General features: G+C 39.8%; 1 protein-coding gene and 1 non-coding gene across 3 annotated transcripts in view; both read right to left on the bottom strand.

The window, feature by feature from the left end:
* Window positions 1-18,936, bottom strand: part of ADAMTS18 (ADAM metallopeptidase with thrombospondin type 1 motif 18) — an 83,564-nt gene that overhangs the window by 58,689 nt on the left and 5,939 nt on the right. The gene's annotated exons all lie outside the window — the stretch shown is intronic.
* TRNAN-GUU (transfer RNA asparagine (anticodon GUU)) lies at window positions 11,227-11,300 on the bottom strand. The gene has a single exon. It is a non-coding gene; the product is annotated as a tRNA-Asn (tRNA).

Raw genomic sequence — 18,936 nt, 5'->3', positions numbered from 1 at the left:
TGGGTTCCCTGTTTGCATACAAGGCATTTTCATTACATGCTAATTAAATTAAAGGCAACAGCTTGGCCATATGCATATTTAAGTTACAGGAGTTTCATAAACCAGATGCAAATAATGAGGTAAGAAGCATAATGAAATGAAACTGAGAATTAAAACATATGAATAAATGAACTGCGACGTCTCTGCTAAACATAACTGCTTAATACTGACCGACGCATAGTTAAACTACAAGTTGTACAAAGACAGGAGTATCTCAACTAAATAAAGTGCTAAAAAGTTTGGATGTATGGTATAAGGAATACTACTTATATCCAGAATGCTTTTTCAGTGTTATGAGCATATACATAAAATTAGGCGTTAAAACGCCACTGTGTCTAAACTGAGAGCAGCTAAAACAATGGCCAAAGAAATCAGTGAAGCCTATACCATTAGATGCGTGTGCATGTACTCAGGATGAAAAAATCTATCAAAAGGAAGAGTTAAATGTAGTTTCACACCCATTAAAATAGTTCCAAATATTCATGCAAAGTTTTAAATGACTTGACAAAAGGCCAACTGAAATTGGCATAAAGCTTTCCACAGACTTCAGTGGACATTGATCTAAGACTTCTGTTGTGTAATTTCCCAACTGTCCAGCTCCTAAAAAACACAAATCATTGATTCAAACACATCTTAACAAGAGTTACAGCACGTAAAGTACAGAGATATAAAGCATAAAGTACAATTTTTAGTTCTACTTAAAACAAATAAAAATGTAAATTAAGAACTTCCTTGAAATACCAAGAATAAGAAGAACAGATGACCTAAGAACTATGGTTGCTAGTTATTTTAAATTATCTGAGGTCAAAAATGCCTATATATCTAGTATTCACATCACAATATTGTTTGGACCATCTCTTGTCACAGCTTACTGGAGTCTTTTCTAATCTACGTTGTAGTGAAAACTCATGAAACTATGTTAGCTACAGTTCATTTGAATCAAAGTCAAACTCTTATTTTGTGCCCTGATGCTCTGCTAAGTCTCTGGCACTTTGGCACCACAAAGGAAGCACAAAAGACCTCTCTCTGCCACCAAAGAATTCCCTTGCTGGAGGAGTGCCTCCCGTTGCCCAGATGTCCCACCTGTGGGTGTTGTCTGCCAGACCGTTTCCCATACTGGAATAACAAGCATCTTAGAAGCAGAAAGAGGGTACGATGGAAATCCAGAGAACATGATGTTATTCACACAACTTAGAGCTACCCAACAACAGCCAGAAGCTGTCTTTGGGTCCAGACTGGCCTCTAGAATTGGTCAGATGTCAGTTTTCAAATACCAACATACTGCACCATGTGCTAGAAGAAGGGAGAGGTCTCCCCATAACCCCTGTACCTCTGCTCAGATTCCACCACAGACTGATGGGGAGATGAGGCCCTTCTCTCAGGTTTTAGAAGCAGATAGTGGTAGTCCCTTCACAAAGTATAGAAATGATCTTCATGTTTGTGATCAGCCCTCTGTTCATTCTGCACATGCTCCAAGGCAGCTGGTGGCAAGCCAGCTCAAACTAGAAGCAGTATAGCTGCTAACAGACTGGGTGATTAGCTCAAGTACAGCATAACGTTTATGTGTCTACGTGGTATTTTGTAACATCTAGTTCATGGCAAGCAGCTTGGAGAACAATGACCGTGATTTCTGATCCATTTCAAATGCATACTCAGAGAAACCCATGTGGAGATGGCAGTCCCCCGGGCATATACCAGCAGCCTGACACAAAGTCCTGTCAAGACAGCAGGAAAAGTGCCTGCTGTTTAGAGTGGGTTTTGCATCAAGCCTTGAAAATGGGGGACATACAGTTTTCTCCCACATACCAAGGAATCACAGGAAGAATAAAGTCCTGTTAAGTTTGGCAACATTCATTTTATGGGTTCCTCCTTCCACCAAAGCAAGGATATTCAACAAATACAAGGCTGTTCAAAGCAACCCTGCATCATGTAAGCAGTCTAAATAAATTACTGTTTCTTTAGAGGATGTGTAAAGAAGTAGATTCACCTCATGGGATGGGTTAAGTTGGTAGTTTGGAAAATATGCGAGACTATAACCTTACTACAGTCATAAGCAAAACTACTTCCAAGAATTATAGCCAGCAGCGTAGTACAGCCTGACCTGGAACTGTAGATACTCGATATCACTGACTTTTTGAGAGATGGGTTATTGAGCACCTCTCAGGTTAGGGTCAAAATGTCAATGCTCTGGAAAATATAATCAAAGTGAGCAAATTAAGATGTGAAATTAGGTAGAAAAAATGACAAGCAACATATCTGGCAAAGCAGAAAGAAGGAGCCGAATTGCAGAAAGTATTGCTGAGGTGAAAGATACCTTTACCCTTGGGAAGTATCATGAGCAAACAGCCAAACCAATGGCAGTAAATCACAGTAATTAAAGAAGTTCATTTCAACTCTGCTATGACCTACAGCCCCTCTTTTGTGTGGTAACTGCAAAGGGGGCAGCAGCAGCAGCTAACAGAGCTGAGGCATACTTTGTCTTCACATGCTGTTTCTGTCCCCCACAGAATGGCAATTCACACAGATGTGCCCATGTTACTGAAGCACTGGGTAAATTAAACAGGCTTCCGAGACACAGTGACAGGGACACGAGCCATGATTCTCCAACAAAAAGTGAAAGGTCTGGGCCCTGAATCCATACAGAGGTTGTTAAACAAATGACTGACTTTTAAAGAGTGTCAAGCACCCAGGAGCTCCCATTGAGCTGAATATTGTCTCTGCAAGCATTTCCAGAGCGTGCTTATCCCAATTTGGGAAAGCAAATGTTCTGGGAAACTAGTGAGAATGGACTCTCATGAGGTTTCCAATAATACACATGTATTATTGAAGTCAGAAATCCCACGAGTAAAACTCTGAGCATGTTAATTTTTGATCCTAGCCCAAACCAGGCAACACAAAGGCATGCGAACACAGTAAATGAAAGAGAGAATTTGAGTTAACTAAACTTTTCCATAGCTTTTATGTTTGCCAAACAAATTCACCCATCCTTCAGAAAAGTATCAAGTCTGTACATGGGCAGTTAGGGACGACTGCCCCGGAGTCAGGGAAGTACAAATGTAATGTTTTATTGGACTGGGTCCTTGGCTGATGAGAATAAACTCAGCAGACCTTTACTGATTTTCACTAGATTGGAATATCTGGTTCTGTACCGCAGTAAATGTTTAGGGTTACCTTAATGGCCTTTATACACACTAAAATATTTCTATCATGGAAGAAGCATTGGAATCACTGGTTGCCTATTTTGATGTGAGAATTGTACAGCAGATCACATTTTTCTTTAGATTCTAAGTGACTCACAAAAATTACTCATTCAAAAATTTAAAATTTAAATTCAAAAATTTATTCTGTTTTCCAACATAATATAGATTTTTTTGCAAATGTAAAATGTTAAAAGTTCTTAGCAATATAGAATTTTATTATCTGAGGATCTGACAAAAGGATAATATGAAGTTTAAATTGCCAGTGTGAGTTAGTCATGAAAGACTACTCTGTTTGGTTGTTCAAAAGAATTGCTATGCAGAACATTCAGCAATTATTAAAACAAGGTAACAAAATTGCATGTCTTTAATTATTCCTATATGAACAAAGACAGCGTTATCTCTGAATAGTGCCTTTGTATTTCTGCAGTTGACTGAACTTGTTTAAAACATCTTTATGCAATCCTCTGTCAACATATAGCAAATAAGGAAATATTCTTATTTGTTCCTCCACTTAAGGTAATTGAACGAGTCACATTGGTATTTAAATGTATTAAATTGGTGTTTATTGCAGGGTAATGATATATTCTAGAACTAACACAAATTTGATTGCTTTGCCACAGATTAAATACTTGCTTGTCAGTGTGTGAGCTCCCTCATTTCTCATGTTTTGTGGTTGGTTTTTTTTTTTTTAAAATCAGAGATAGGCATGATAGATGAACAGTGAAAAATACTAATGTAAACTACAGCATTATGACACTAACTATACACTAATAATATTTAAGTTAAGAGCCAAAGTTTTACCAAGTTGCACTCAGGATCACTTCACTAATGATTCCGTCAGTATGGTTCTTTGGCTTGCTATTATGGTTCTGGAGAGCAATTAGCTAAAACCAACAGCTTGAATTTAGGCTTGGTTGCTGTACAACCACTTTGGTGTGGCCTGTTTAAGCAAATCCCTGCAACTGTAAGATACAATCTAGATATTTTATTAGTTATGACAGTTCTAAAATCCACCACAAAGCAAACAGGAAACAGCAGGATTGTTTTATGAACGCGTTCATGCTCCACTTTTCCTAAAACGAGCCCACTATTTGTCATGTGCTGTCTTACAGCTGATTAGTTAGTTACGGTACATCAAGAATAACAGAAAAACTGACTCCAGAAGGTAGCTTGCTTAGTCCCCGAATCTAGCACCCCCTGTAACTGAGTGCTCACATTAAGAGAATCCTTAAAGTGTGAAAGGAGTCTACCTTTTGGAAATTTTGAAGCATAGAAAACACAGCCCTCCCTATCTTCTCATTCCGTGTAACGGCACAAAATAAAAGCACCATTTATGTTCCTCTTAAATCTCTGAAATGTGACTTCAAGATGCCTAGACCTTTAACAGGCCTTTAGGCAGGGCAGAATTTCACCCTAAGGATGGTTTCCTATAAATTATTCATGCTGTTCAAAGGATTAGGTGCAATGAAAATGTTCTGGCAAGATCCTCCTCCTCCTCCTCCTTTGTGTACAACTAATCGATTTTTTGTGGATGGAATTCAGATGTACTAATATTCTAGAGAAACTGCATGCCTTCTTAATGAATATTCTGCTCTTATAGTTGTGATAAAGGCAAAACCAATAAGCTTAGGGCATAATGACACAGAAAATTAACAGCTTAAAAAAAAGAACTGATGACAGATAACTAAAATCAGTATTTGGAAATTCTTTTCCATAGGTACTTAGCATTAACAGATGCCTGCTTGAGTGTTTCTGATCAGGAACATTCCTCCCTATCAGACATGCAACTCCAAACATTAGAAGTCATGAATCAGGCCTTCCAGGAAACACCACCATAAATTATGAGATTTTTTAAAATAATGCTGAAGGGATTTAGTATTTTATTTTCTTTCTGATTTCTTGAACCATTTTCAACTGAGTTTTTAAGAGGTTTTTTACCCTTTATGATCATGTGTACTAGAATCAACTTTTTTTTGTGAAAACACAGCTTTTCCTGGGATGATGGGACTTTGGCAGTTGGACCTTTCAGAAAAACATTTTATATCATGAGTGAGAGTGGCAGACAAGCCCAAAAGACTCCCTCTCTCTTACAAGATACCCTGTTGAAGTTGCAGCCAATAGAGAGACACTTACCCAATGCACTTAGACACCACACGGGGCTAGCTGGTGGTAGACCCTTCACTCTGTTCAGAAGTTTTGGCTTCAAAGTGACTTACATTGACTTCATCAAAGCCCCAAAGCAAATGCTCTAGATGTCGGCGGTTCACTACCCATACCCACTTTTCCCCAGCAAAGATCCTCCAGATAAAAGCTTCAGCCTGGCAGAGCTGATGCAAATGAATTTGAGGGGGCAGAAGATCTGAGCCTGTCTGACCTGGGATAATTTGCATTCAAACAAAATAAATCCAGCTCAATTCCCATAGCAATTTTACGTTGCTATGAATAGCTCAGGCAGCTCCAATAACGAGGAGCTTGGGTTACATCTGATTGCCAGCTGTATTGCTTACTAAGAAGTTAGGTCAGTAGTTCCCAACCTTTTAATTTTCCTTGTTGGAGTATATATTGCTATGGATTAGTTACATGAGAGAGTGGTCACAAGGAAGTCTGTAGGGAGCAAAGTATCGGCTTTGCTGATATTCCACATACACATATGTTGAAATCTCTATGTGGGAAGGAGAAAGGGAGGGGAACAAAAGAGCACAGGCCATTAAGGGAATGGAAAACAAGAAGTAAAGATGGCCCAAAAGTGAGAACTTGAGGCTGCTGCCTGGGTTATCTGTATTAAACTCACAGTTCTTCAGCAGTTCAGCTTCTTTGTTCCTTATTTCTCAGTTTTATAAGCAGGGTTTAGTAATCAAGCCAGTAAATGCTCAAGAGGGACTTAAGAAGGCTCACATTTGACCCCAGCTGGGCTGTTCTATTAAAATGCCTCCATCTGCCTCACAATAAGCTGCAGGCCCAGCCGTCAGAACGCCCCTCAGTAGCCTGAGCTGTGATCCAGTGACCAGTTGCATGAAGCACAGAAGGTGACAGCATAGTTAGGTATGTGCCATCAAGCAGGGCTCCATGCCGGCAAGTGCCCTGCTCAGAGACACGTGCCTCAGACATGGCTCTGCCCATGACCTGTCCCTCATTGCATCACTGGATGGCTTCTGCCATGTGACCCCACTCACAGGAACAACGCTACATGGTAGGTGACCCAGAAACATGCAGTCACATTCACTGGAGTCTGAGAAGGTTGATAGGTTTGGTCGCAACTAGGAATTCCCTTGCTCTAACACGTTCTGCTTTACACATGCCTATAGAGAAAGTGTGATTGTTTAGCACCACTGCGAAAGGAAGAGCTGGAAAGAATATATTTAACCTCCTCTTCTTTTACTGTAATGACTCTTTGAAACAGGTCAACAGCCTGAGTATGACTGAAAAACTTTTTTTTTCCCCAAGAAATCACAAATCAGTAAAACCTTGAGGGCAATTCATATTATTAAACCTGAAATAAAAAGCAGCAGCATCCCAAAGGTCCATTGATTTAAAATAAGACCTCACCATTTTCTGTTTTTCACAGCATTAAGAAACCTGTATAATGGCAACTCCATGTAACATTCAGATAACTATAAAACCATACAAACATCCTCAGCATCCAGATCTTAGTTTACAATGGGCGTTTGAATAAGAAGTGAGTTATTTTCTAAGATATATGTAGTAACTTACATCTATATTCCATGAAATGGAATAAGTCTCGTATTTGTAGGCAGCATTTACAGCCATAAAACCTGCCTTCGCAATATTATATTGCCAAGTCCAAGGATTCTTTGTTTTCCCACTTGTAGCCAAATCAGCAGTGCTCAGCCACACTGCGCTAATCCCTGTCCTGCTTCAAAACTGTGCACACTCCTTCACACTCCTCTCTCCCACAGATTAACCTAGGTTCCTATTTTAAGGGAATGATGCGCAAAGGTGAGCATGCTATAACTGCTCTGCTGGTGTAACTGTACTGCGATTAAAAGCAGGAAACCTGGGTGGATTTATCCCAGAGTAGAAAAATTTTTAATATTATTATAAATGCAAGTTTGATGAGAAATAGTTTTCAGTACAATTTTCTAACTACCGAAATCTCTCTAGCAGAAATAACTGTGACAACATGCAAAAACTGCCATAAAGAGGTCCTGGTTTGGTATGAAATAAAACATTACTCCATAACTGTCTTCTTAAAACAGAAACAGTAATACTACCTTAATATTTGTCCAGATTTTCAGCATAAAGCAAGGTAAATCCATTCCTCAACCCAATACATCAGTTTACGTCTCCTGACGTCCTGTTTACTGACAAGGTCAGAGTACAACATACAAGTCTAAACCAGCATTTAGAGTGTTAACACAACAGTTCCCACATATTCAGATCCATGTTTGACTTGTACTTACTGAATAGGCCTGCAGGACAAAACTGGTCATGAAAGGTCACACTGATTTTACCATAAGCAGACTTTAGTACAAGCCTATGAATTATGGAACTGTTCAGGAGGGATGAATCTTAAGAAAAGTATGAAAGATGGTGTGTGAGCATTTACTTAGGTCTTTTCATTGAGAAATCATATCTATTAAGCACCTCTGAGAATCAGAAATGAGAACAGAGGACAAAGATGAAGCTGAGGAGAGGACATGAAGGTTCCCATCTCTAGTCTCACAGAAACTGATCCAAGAAGGGAGGCCTTTGATTCCTGTGTCAGCAAGCACCATTTACTATGATTTTCAAGCAAGTGAATAGCATTTCTTCATGAAAGCATTTGTACAGTAAAGTGTTTTCAGCACACTACCTTATGTATTAGGCTCTCAACATACAGTCTGTGGAGAACGAAAGATCTAAGTAACCTGTGATGATCTCTCAGATCTCAGGAAATAGGAACAATAAAGCAATAAAGGAAAGGTTGTGTCTGAAAGCAACTTTTTCTTCTATGAGATATTCTTTCTATTAAATTGGTCCAAGAAATCTAGAAATCTATTGCCACAAATGTTGCCACTATGTTAAACACTACAGGCCTTCTTATTGAAACAAAAATGCACTGAAGTTAAGGGAGACACAATCATAGGGAGTTTGTTGACAGCTCAGCGTGCTGCAAAGTTATAAAAAGACAGTAAAAAAAAAAAAAGAAAACGAGCAGAAGATTTAGGAGGCAAAATTTCCTAAGCAGCCTGACCTTCTTTCTGCAATGAACCTACTGAAGGAGTAGGTTAAGCAAAGGTCAGGTTAAACATAGGTTAGGAAAAAGCTCCAAGAAGAGGAATGTGCTGTCAGGGTCACAGAGGGTCTGGGACATCAGGGAAGTGTGTGACAGCTACAGACACTTCAATCTCCTAGTCCCAGGGCCTGAGTGTGCTCTCTGCTCCATCCTGACACCACAGAACGTGACCTGAGTTCGCACCATGCCACACCGCAGCCAGCGGCTGCTCTCTGTGGCCTTCGGGCATGGCGAGAGAAGTGCTGCACAGCTTAGCTGCTATGTGTCTTGAGCCCTTACTCAGAAATCAGGATACACTTGGTGTGCTGTGAAGTGCTGCATAAGTCAAAGTAGGAGTGTGTCAAAGCACACCAACTCCCATAAACATGATATAATTTGTCTACTTTCATTGGGAAGAATTAGAAAAGTGAACGTGAAAAGTGAAAAACACGGTCCTCCCATTCTGAGTCTCTCTGAAGCTCCGTGTCACTTGTACAGCCACTGATACATCATTCCCAGATTCTAACTTCTCTGCTTGAGCCTGTCCTCAAGCCCCTGTCCCTCACATTAGTGTATCCTTGACTTTTCCTCAAAACAATCTGGTTGCTCAGTGGCCGCTGAAGGGGCCCTGCCTGCCAAAAGACTACTGGCATGGAGGTAATCAAGCCCTGTTTGCGCCTACACATTTTCCTACAGAAGATTATATGTGCTTCCAAGAGTTAAAGTGCAATCCTGCACTTTAATTCTCAGTGTGAATTTGCCCAGCTTAATGTGTCATGACTAAAGACGTGACTGTTCATGCAATCCATTTTGATCATCAGTCATTGACTCCACCTTTTCTTCTTCCCAGGTGGTAATGTAAACAGAGGAAAAGCCAGAAGGACCACTTGTTGTGAAACATTTCCCCTCTTCACAGCATGTTACACTATACACTCCTCCCACAGCATAAAACCAGCAGTGTTAATGTGCTATGGAAGTAAATTAGTCACAAATAGCACCATAGGGAACTTAAATATTTTGAATGTATACCATATAATCAGGAAATGCCCACCCTCTTTATCTGTCAGGAACAAGGAAATTGAAAGCTTTGTAATTTTAAACTGCCCATCAGTTGCTATGAATCAATCAACCATCTTACTGTGGAGACCTAGCGTGCACAAGAATGCTGCTAAGATAAGAGAGGGTTTAAACTACACTCCCCATCCTGTTGGAATAGCTTCAGCCAAGATTCCACATTTGATCACCTCGGTCTAGGGCTTCTCTTTATACACTTCCACTGAACCCCTCAAAAGGACTAGAATAGAACACTGAACTTTCATATTTTTTCAAATTCTTTACACTATTACTAATTCTCACAAATTCAACCAATCCAAAGTAAATTTGATTTTTTTCAAAAGTGAATAAATTTTATAAGATAATTTACAGACTTATAGTGACTTACTCCTTTAACATATATTAATGTATAATGACAGAAGTCATGCAAGACTGCTCTACATCCCCTACATTATCATTTTTTGCAATAACACTACATCCATCCACTTACTACAAAAGTCAGAGACAAATCACCTCAATTGCAAATCACATCTTTAAAATTTAAGTCCCTTCCTCGAAGAAACATGAAAGTGTAGATTTAGATGATAATTCCTATTTCGCTAGCACATAATATAGTTATCAAATGGTAGAAGAGACAACAGCTGTAAAAAGTATTGCCTTGTGCCACTTCATGGAAATACAAATATATTAATATTTCACAGACAATAGACACTGAATTGCACTGTCCTTTGTAAAATCAGGATTAAAGGATTGGCACCAATCCAGTGCACTGGTCTAGATATGTATATATGCATATATGAATTTCTCTTCCATTTTATTGGCAAGAAAAATGCAAAAAGATGGGTCCAGAGGCTAAGCTGTTATTAAGGGTGTGTGGCATATCCATGGAGGTATTTTGGAGCACGTGGGCACCATTCAGAGCAGGCTGATGGTGAGCAGGAAGCACAGGCCCATGGGGAAATGCTCCACATCTTCTTCTGTTAAACCTAACACAGAAGTAAGGCTGTGGAGGTAAAGTGACCTTTGCTATGCACAAATGCTAGCTTGAAGATGACAGACCTTCATTGTGGGTGAATAGCATTTCCTTCTGTTTTAATTTTCACATTAGAGTGTGTTCCTAACTTTCCTAAAGCGTAATGTTTAAAATTCTTAAATAAATCACGCAAACAGCCACAACAAAAAAATATACTATTCCCTCAGCACTCAGCTATTTCCAAATAAATTACTGTTGTGGTGCTATTATGCACAGCAGAAAGCTAGCTTTCAAGAAATGCCTGGAAAATTACAACAAAAATAAACTTCTCACAGCACTATAACCCAAAAGTTGAGAACCTGTAAATAGAACCTGTGCAATATTCATAGGCCAGACCAAAGTCTGACACACTTTTGACCCCAGGTTCACCCAGCCTTTCTTTTCTGATTCGGATTCTGGTCCAAATTGTATTTCCATTGGTATTACACCTGTCACACAGGCTGATGGAAAAAACAAGCCTTTGTCACCATACCATTAGTCTGATATTCAGTGACACAGTGCACCAACTCTATATGCTGTTCTGTCAGGGTTCCCACCCCGTATCTGAGTTCATGCACGACCTTCATCAAATGAGATGCACACCGTGCCTCAGGCAGTTAAAATGACTATAGAACAGTTTGGGCTGGAAAGGACTTTAAAGATCATCTAGTTCCAAGCCCCCTGCCATGGGCAGGGAAAGGCAAACCCGTCCCTGGGTGGGCTCGAACCACCAGCCTTTCGGTTAACAGCCGAACGCGCTAACCGATTGCGCCACAGAGACTCACACCCATGGCTCTCCTGTATGCGGAGGAATCAGAGGAATCAGTTAATGATTTCTATAGCAGACCACATGTTCTCCTCTATGCAATTATTCGGCTCTCCTACCAAAGGCAGAGATGAATAAGGTCTTGCCTCCTACAGTGTCCCCAAGATGACAAGTTATAATATCCTTGCACATTTTTGTAGATCAAAAATTGTGAAGTCCATTTCCTGTCTAACAAGGGAAACAAGCCTCAAAAGCTACTTTCCTCTTTTAATCCCAATGCCAGACTTGACTTTATCAGGACCTGATAGGGATTAGGCCAAGTAACCTCTTTACATTTACTGTTAACTTCTTATTTCTTGGTGGCAACTGTGCTGCCTTTACTCCTTCACTGTCGTAACACCCTGGCAGCACAGCAGAATGAAAACAGTTGGCATTAGCACATTGAAATGTATCAGGCAGCTGCAGGCACCAGATGCCAAGCACTTCAGTGCATTTTCTAGTGGCAGTAGCAGCAGCTGGTACTCTGGAAAAGTGCCTGAACTCCTGCCTCATTTCACCTCTGGCTGTTACTAGTGCAGCGGTCCATGCGAACAGCACAGGGTCAGTCTGCAGATGGTCTCTTTGCCCTTCAAGTAGGCCATTTTCCTCCACCTCTCTTCTGATTCAGGGAAATCTGATTACACAGCACCACCTTGGATTATTTACAAGATATGTTTTGTGGTCTGCCAGTAGAAACAGACATGCTTCACTTTCTTGATGAGCCAGTGGTACTTTCCATTTGCAAAATGTCTTTCTAAACCAAATATTAATTGTAATAATGTTTCCCAAAGAAATGGTGTGCATCTTGACTCAAGGGCCAAGATGATGTGGGGAGGAAGAAAAAAGAACTCTCCTGAGGACAGGTGCTGATCCAAAGCAGTCAGCATAAAACTTTTTACTCACTCCAAGCTTTAGATGAAGCCCATAAACAGCAAACACTGTCAATGAAAGTGGAAGATACTGTGCTGCTGGAATCAGTAGACATCAGCTGCTCACTTGTGTCTCAGCCTGGAAATTGTCCTTTATCCACCCCTTTGCTCAAGCTTTTGCTGCTAGAGGAAGGATAAAAATCTGATCATCAGTGTGTGATGTTGGGAGTGCAAAAATATCCATATGGCCTTCAGCATGGCTTCTAGCATGAAGAGAAGCCAGAAAACAGAGAAAAAACCTGGAGGCTGGAGATTGTGGTGGTAGGCTGGTCTGTACAGTGATTTCAAAGACATCTGTTGCAAAAAATGTAATGTAGAGTAGGCTATAAGGAATGATCCTTGGTCAGAAAGAGTAGCAAAAAAATGCAAAAGTGACAGGAGCATTTTTCTTGCCCATACTGTAATCATCCAGAGTGGGCTGCAAAACATTCATCTCTGCCCTAGCCCACGATAGGTAATTTAATCTTTAATTTACACTTGCATCTAACAAAACAAAGAGCATAACTTTCTGTCAAGTGTTAAGAAGAAATGAAACCGGGTAGCCATATTTTCAGAAAAGTTTAAACTTTCTTCTCTGACAATGCGTTACAGAATTTATACCTATTCCTTACCGTGACCAGCTTATACTTTCATTACAATATTAACTTGAAATATTTCTTGAGGTTTAGTCTAGCCTAATTTTAAGACTTACTGTTTTGATGACTTCTTCCTAAAAAAGAATAAGTATGTGGCATAAGACAAGGCTGTTCAAGATAGAATTATTTTTAAATGCTCACTCTTTTCACTCAAGTGCAATAATTTGCATGAAGAAAAAAACAAATATGTTTTTAATTTCATTATTTAAAAAACCACTAATTATATTCTGGTGTTACATAAATTTTATATCTCATGGCAAAGAAACTGCAGATCTGAAGAGTAATTCATGTTTCATTAGTTTGTGTATTCTGCCACAGAATATAATATTACGTTCTTAAATTAGTTGGAAGCCACACTGTGCTGCAGAGTATAAAAACAAAAGTGAGGGCTCAAGCTAGGTCAAGCATATTTTGTATAGGTCCATTAAAAATCTCATCCATTAATATTAATAAAGATGTTGAGACACAAAAGTCCTGCAATTAACATATATTAGGCAGGCAGGCACTAGCATTCAAGTGATCCCACTGTGAACAGCAAGAATCCAGTCCTCAAAGAATAAAGCTATGAGTGTGCTGTGTACATAGTGGGGCAGCTAGAAATGCTAATGCCACAGAAGAGTGAAAAGGCAACGCCCTATTGTCTGTGCAAGTAAATATCACTTCATTGCCTCAGCTTCCTCTTCTGTTAAGCAGGTTTGTGCTGGGCCTTGTTAGTCCAGTAAGAATAACTTCAAGACCTATTATCTTTGCCGTCAAACATTTTTCTTTAACTATTTTTTGGCAGGAACTAGCTGGGCAGCCTATGAGATTCAGGAAAAGGATTTTCATCTGACTGTACAACTTGTTTGTAGATTTCCCGAGCTTATGAACTAACATTGTAAAAAAAAAAAAAAAGTTAACTCATATGTTCCAGAAATTACTCTGGACAATAATGGTTCCCACGGTACTGAGCGTCAACCATCAAGACTCATTCACTTGCATATGACCTGATTATTTGACATTTCTTCACCCTCATTCTTAGTGACTTCCGAGCATGATAAACAATAAAAGGTTACTGATGTCAACATATTATGAGCCAGGATGCTGTTCTTGTCTAACACACAGTAAAGCCAGTACTGAAGCTTAATTAATACATGTTTGTAAATTGTGCTGAGCTGCAAGGCATTACGATTTCAGGTTCCTTCTGTAAATGTTTACCTCGAAGCTTTAGTCAATGCTCTACTGTCTGAACCAAAGATAAGTTCTGCTTCCATCAGCTATTCACATAGCTGGTCAAATCACTGTCAGAGCAAATCAATAGGAAATTCCTTTAGCATACTGTAATTTATGGTAGACCTGCAGCAACAGAACTGTGATTAAAAAGGGATAAGAAAAGGCAAGAAAGAACCAACATTTCTGCTCCCAGTGACATGATCAAAAAGACAGAGGAAAACCTTGTTTCTAATGTAATTATCCATTAAAGTTCAATTCAGATGCCTTCCTAATACAAAATGAGTGGTTTTTAGAAAAAAAGATAGTGAAGTCTGAGCTTCAGCTGATATAATTCACTGTAGGTCCACTGCTAGCTCTTGCTGCAGGGTTAACTAATTTTAACCCCTCTTCTGCCAGCTCACTGAGAGAAGTCCATTACAAAATGAGGCACACAGCGCTAACAGCTTCTGCATGTGGTCAGGAATCAGGTCAGAGGGAACAGTTCTGATGACTAAAAAGGCTGCTGACTTTAATGGGCCTGCTGTAAGGTTATCGCTGGACACTGCAACTTCTAAAAAGAGAAAACAGGCGTTTTCTAGAAAATCCCTAGAGAGCTATGAATCTGTAAGTCAGCAACATTACTCATGCTTAGACGAGAACAAAATCAGATGCAAATAGCTCTGAAATTGTCTTAAAGAATTGACCAGTGTATTATTGGCATCACAGCTCTGGATGCCTTTGTCTAGCATGGCCCCAGCTTTCATTTTGCGCCCATCCATGGACTGCAAATCTCAAAACCATAGCCATCGAGAACAGCCTTTAGACTTCCGTCCTTCTCTCACTGTTTGCAGTACTGGACAGCAGTCCCAGTGATCAAACTACCACCTCTTTTGAAGAGTATGGGACATGCCATGCATCAGAAATACAAACCCTTCCCTAAAAAGTTGCAAATTACAGAACATTATCTTAAATACCTTGTAGACTTAAACATAGCTGTGACAAACAAAAATTGTAGGTGCCAAAATGACTGAGGGACGTATGGAGCTGGTAACAACCTCCCGGTGACCATACAGACCGGTTATGACTGGGCAGCCTACGTTGAATCGAAGTAATGTTCCCAACTGAGTAGAAGTGTGCAAATAACAAAGCTGTCATCATAATCAGGGCACTGGCTTTGCAAAGGGGCTAAGGAGGGAGTAAGCTTGGGGGAAAAAAAATTGTTTTAACAGCTTTGATACCACTGTTTACTCAAATTGAGTGGACTCTGCAGCCGGGCCAGGGCACAACCGAAATACTCCTGTGCTTTCCACTCACTCTACTGCTATGTGTCAGGTACAGAGCTCTAGGAGTGGGCTGTTGGACCTGAACTACAGTTTCACAGACTGTCATTGTGTTTTGGGTAAACAAAAGTGTTTACACTCCAGGTCTGCAACCCTGGTATCTTCCTCAGACACTTCTGAAGTGGAGGAAGAAGGGGAAAGGGACAGAAATAAAACCTCATTTAGGTTAATTATTAGTGACTGAAAGCTGCTAGTAGTTAATAGAATCTGCCTCTATAAAGGGAAATATTTTAGATGTTCAGCAGGTCACAGCTGTGCAGAAGACAACGTGTTGCATCTCAGCAGCAGAGATGGTACGGTCCAAATGAAAATAGTGGCGCTTAAAATAAAAATCCTCATTTACATCAAAGACATCCTGCCATGAAGAGGTCAAGTCTGTGCAGACAGGTCATCCTCTCCTGACCCTTATGAGAGCATTTGACTATAAGCTTCTCTCTAACAGACTAGGGAAAGTGTGGGAACTAAGCTTCGTGGAAAGACTTTGCTACAGCAAGGAAAACACTGATGTTTCAAGTACAGAGTCTACTAATTCCCTTAGAAGTTATGGTAAGACTGCTGCTTAACAGAAAGGCCAGGATAAACCCCCTGCCTGTGTACGAATGGATGGTTCCCTGTTTCTGGAACTGCTTTAATGGTGCAAGCAGCAGTGCTCACAACAGCCTGACGTTTGGTCTGAAATACATCAGCTAACAATTTCCACACTCTTACTTCCAGCTGAGCAATAAAGGAGCAGGCAAAAGTGACTGAAAGGACGAGCTCCTGTAGACACTCTTGTGAGCTGTTCTACACCCAGAGCCCACTGCACTCAGGCTGACAGAGCCAAAGTACTCTCAGTGACGCAGTATTCCCTCTATATATGTTCAAGGGTTCCAGGTCTTTTTAACATCAAACCTGGAAGAAATGCAACCTCTACTTCCAGGGGACAGGAAAAGTAATAGATTATTTCTCCATCGTTAATTCTCTTTAATTCCATTTCTTACCCATCAGGAATCAGTACGGTCAAAATGCCTGGGATAACACTGTCTTTGTCTTGCAGAGCTAAAGCGAGAGTTAAACAGAAAGCTTATCAGACAGATATGGAGAAGGGCAATCAATAATCTAATCACACAATTCATTCCCCATCAGCAGTCAATTCAAGGCTGAGACCAGAAACAGTGTCTTGTACTTGTCTAGTATAATTTAAAATGTCTTCAAGAATACAGCTTTTTCCCACTGTCACCTCATTCTCTTGTAAAGATTTTTTTTATTTTCATCTTTATCATATTATGGAGTGAATAATGACAAAATGTCCATCAAAACAGTGGACAAAATTATGAGCCTGTAAAACACAGTTTGTGTTTTATAAAGGATGGAGATGTAATGGTGGGTGAATATAAATAAAGTCAGAGAACTCATACAGCAGATGCTCTTCATGTTGTGCTGGTAGAACAGCAGAAAATGTAGTATTTGTATATTGACTTGTGGTTGGACTAAAATAATTTTGAGAATGAGTCAAATCACTAGTTCTGTACTCAGTTTCTCTTCAAGGTCCCACTGGGCCAAGTTTTGTCCTATTTTTACAGCTGTGCATTTCTAAAGGAACCTCATTGTGAACAGCAATTATTTAGTACTTTTACCAGCAGTCTGGCTCACTGATTTTGATGGGAGTTTGTCTGCATAAGAACTTTGGGATTTGTCTCAACATATTTAATTGGACTTAAAGTGTGAGCTCTAGGAATAAGAGGCTGTTGTTAGCATGAACTTAAATAATGCTAATACAGGGTGCAATTAAACGACTACAAAGAATGGGTACACGAGTTGCCTTGCCCGCCTGCCTCTTAAGTGGCCAGACTGCATTAAGAAGCTTTAATTTTGTGGCTTCTTTGATACTTTGAGTAAAGTCCTGCCCTCAGACATGCACACACAGCTTCCATTGAATTAATACATCTCCTGTTTATCTCTCAGTGCTACATCTAACCCTTTCTCCAGTCATAGACTCCTGACAGCTCAGTGAGTGTAACATGATTCATCCTTCCCTCCTCTTTCTCTTTCCTTGACTAGACACTAACAAACATAACAGAACTTGAGACAAGAGAAAGAGGCCCCTTATAATGAAAGATTCAATCACATCGTACCAAAAACAAAGGAGGGCACTAGCTAGTGCATGAAGCTGACTCCACTCTTCTAATTGAGGTACGTAAATAAAAGGGAGAGAATGGCCCACATTCACCTCCAGTGTAAGCAGGTGCAGCCCCCCAGGCCCCTGTGCTAGTGCGTTTGCTTAGGGATGAATTTGGCCTGAACAATAAAACTGTGTATCATATAGTTTTAAAGGACCTGAACTATTCCACTTAACTGTACTGATTTTCTCTTTGACCCAAAATATGCACGTCTCCTCTGATGTAACAGTAGGAGAGTTCCTTTATGTTGTACATAGGTTTCTTTCCTCTGGGCGCACATGTTTTGTACTTGCTATATACCCTCACCTGTCTCCTCCACCAAAGAGCAGCAACATCCCCACAAATACTGTATAATAAACTACTCATTCATTATGTTCACTATTTTCTATGTTGTTTATTGGACTATTGTGTAAACTCATATGGCTTCGTAAGAGAGAGTTCTTGTCCACAAAGGGAATGCAACTTCTGCTCCTAAATGCACAGTTATAAATTACTTCTAAGAATGTCTCCAGAACACAGCTGGACTACTGACAAGTCTGGGGTTCTCTTGTATTCTGCCCTGATTTACTGTGTGACTGCAAACAACTCACTTTATACAAGAGATTATGTACACATAGACTTAATATAAGCAGCACATAAGGAGACAAAAACTGGCATATAAAGAGAGACAAACACCACACAGTTTATACACCAACTAGGAAGACACTAATAGGGCTTTTAGAGACGATGTCATCATGAAAGAGGAGTTAAAGATGGTGGAGCTGCAACAGACACCTGTTTTTAATGCAGATGAGGTAGCATAACACAAGAACGACGAAGTAGGAATACAGATAGGGACAGACTGAACAAGTCCTAAAACATAATTTCTTATTCTAACAGTGGCCAGCACCATCTCCTTCAGAAAAACTCAAAAACCCCTGCATTCTGTGGATTTGGCATGGTCTGCCTCCCAAATAGATAGCTAAAGGCAATTATAAGTAATAATATATTACTAAATAATAATAATAATAAAACCATATAATTACAGTAAGTAAGACTTAGCTCAAGTCAGGAGTTTGGAAAAAAACTGAATTTGGGAAGAATGAACAGCCTGAATTGGAAAATATAAACAGAGGATGAAGCAGCAAGACAAACCAGTGGCCTGGACATATCAATTGGGAGAGCAGGGGGGGTTGAAGGAGGCTCCAAGAAGTCATGCTAGAGTAACAGAAGAGTTTTAATCAAAGTAATAATGAATATCAGTGGAGAAAGGAGTTTAAAATTTTGCATTAATTTCTCTTTGGGCCACATTAAGATGATGCCAAAGAGAGAAACTAGTTTTGTATTTACTAACATAAACGAACTCATTGACCCAAAGT

Source organism: Phalacrocorax aristotelis, chromosome 8 (assembly GCF_949628215.1).
Source record: "Phalacrocorax aristotelis chromosome 8, bGulAri2.1, whole genome shotgun sequence".
In the NCBI taxonomy this organism is placed as follows: Eukaryota; Metazoa; Chordata; class Aves; order Suliformes; family Phalacrocoracidae; genus Phalacrocorax; species Phalacrocorax aristotelis.
The sequence above is the reverse complement of the archived record's forward strand: the minus strand, read 5'-3'. Positions and strand labels throughout refer to the sequence as shown.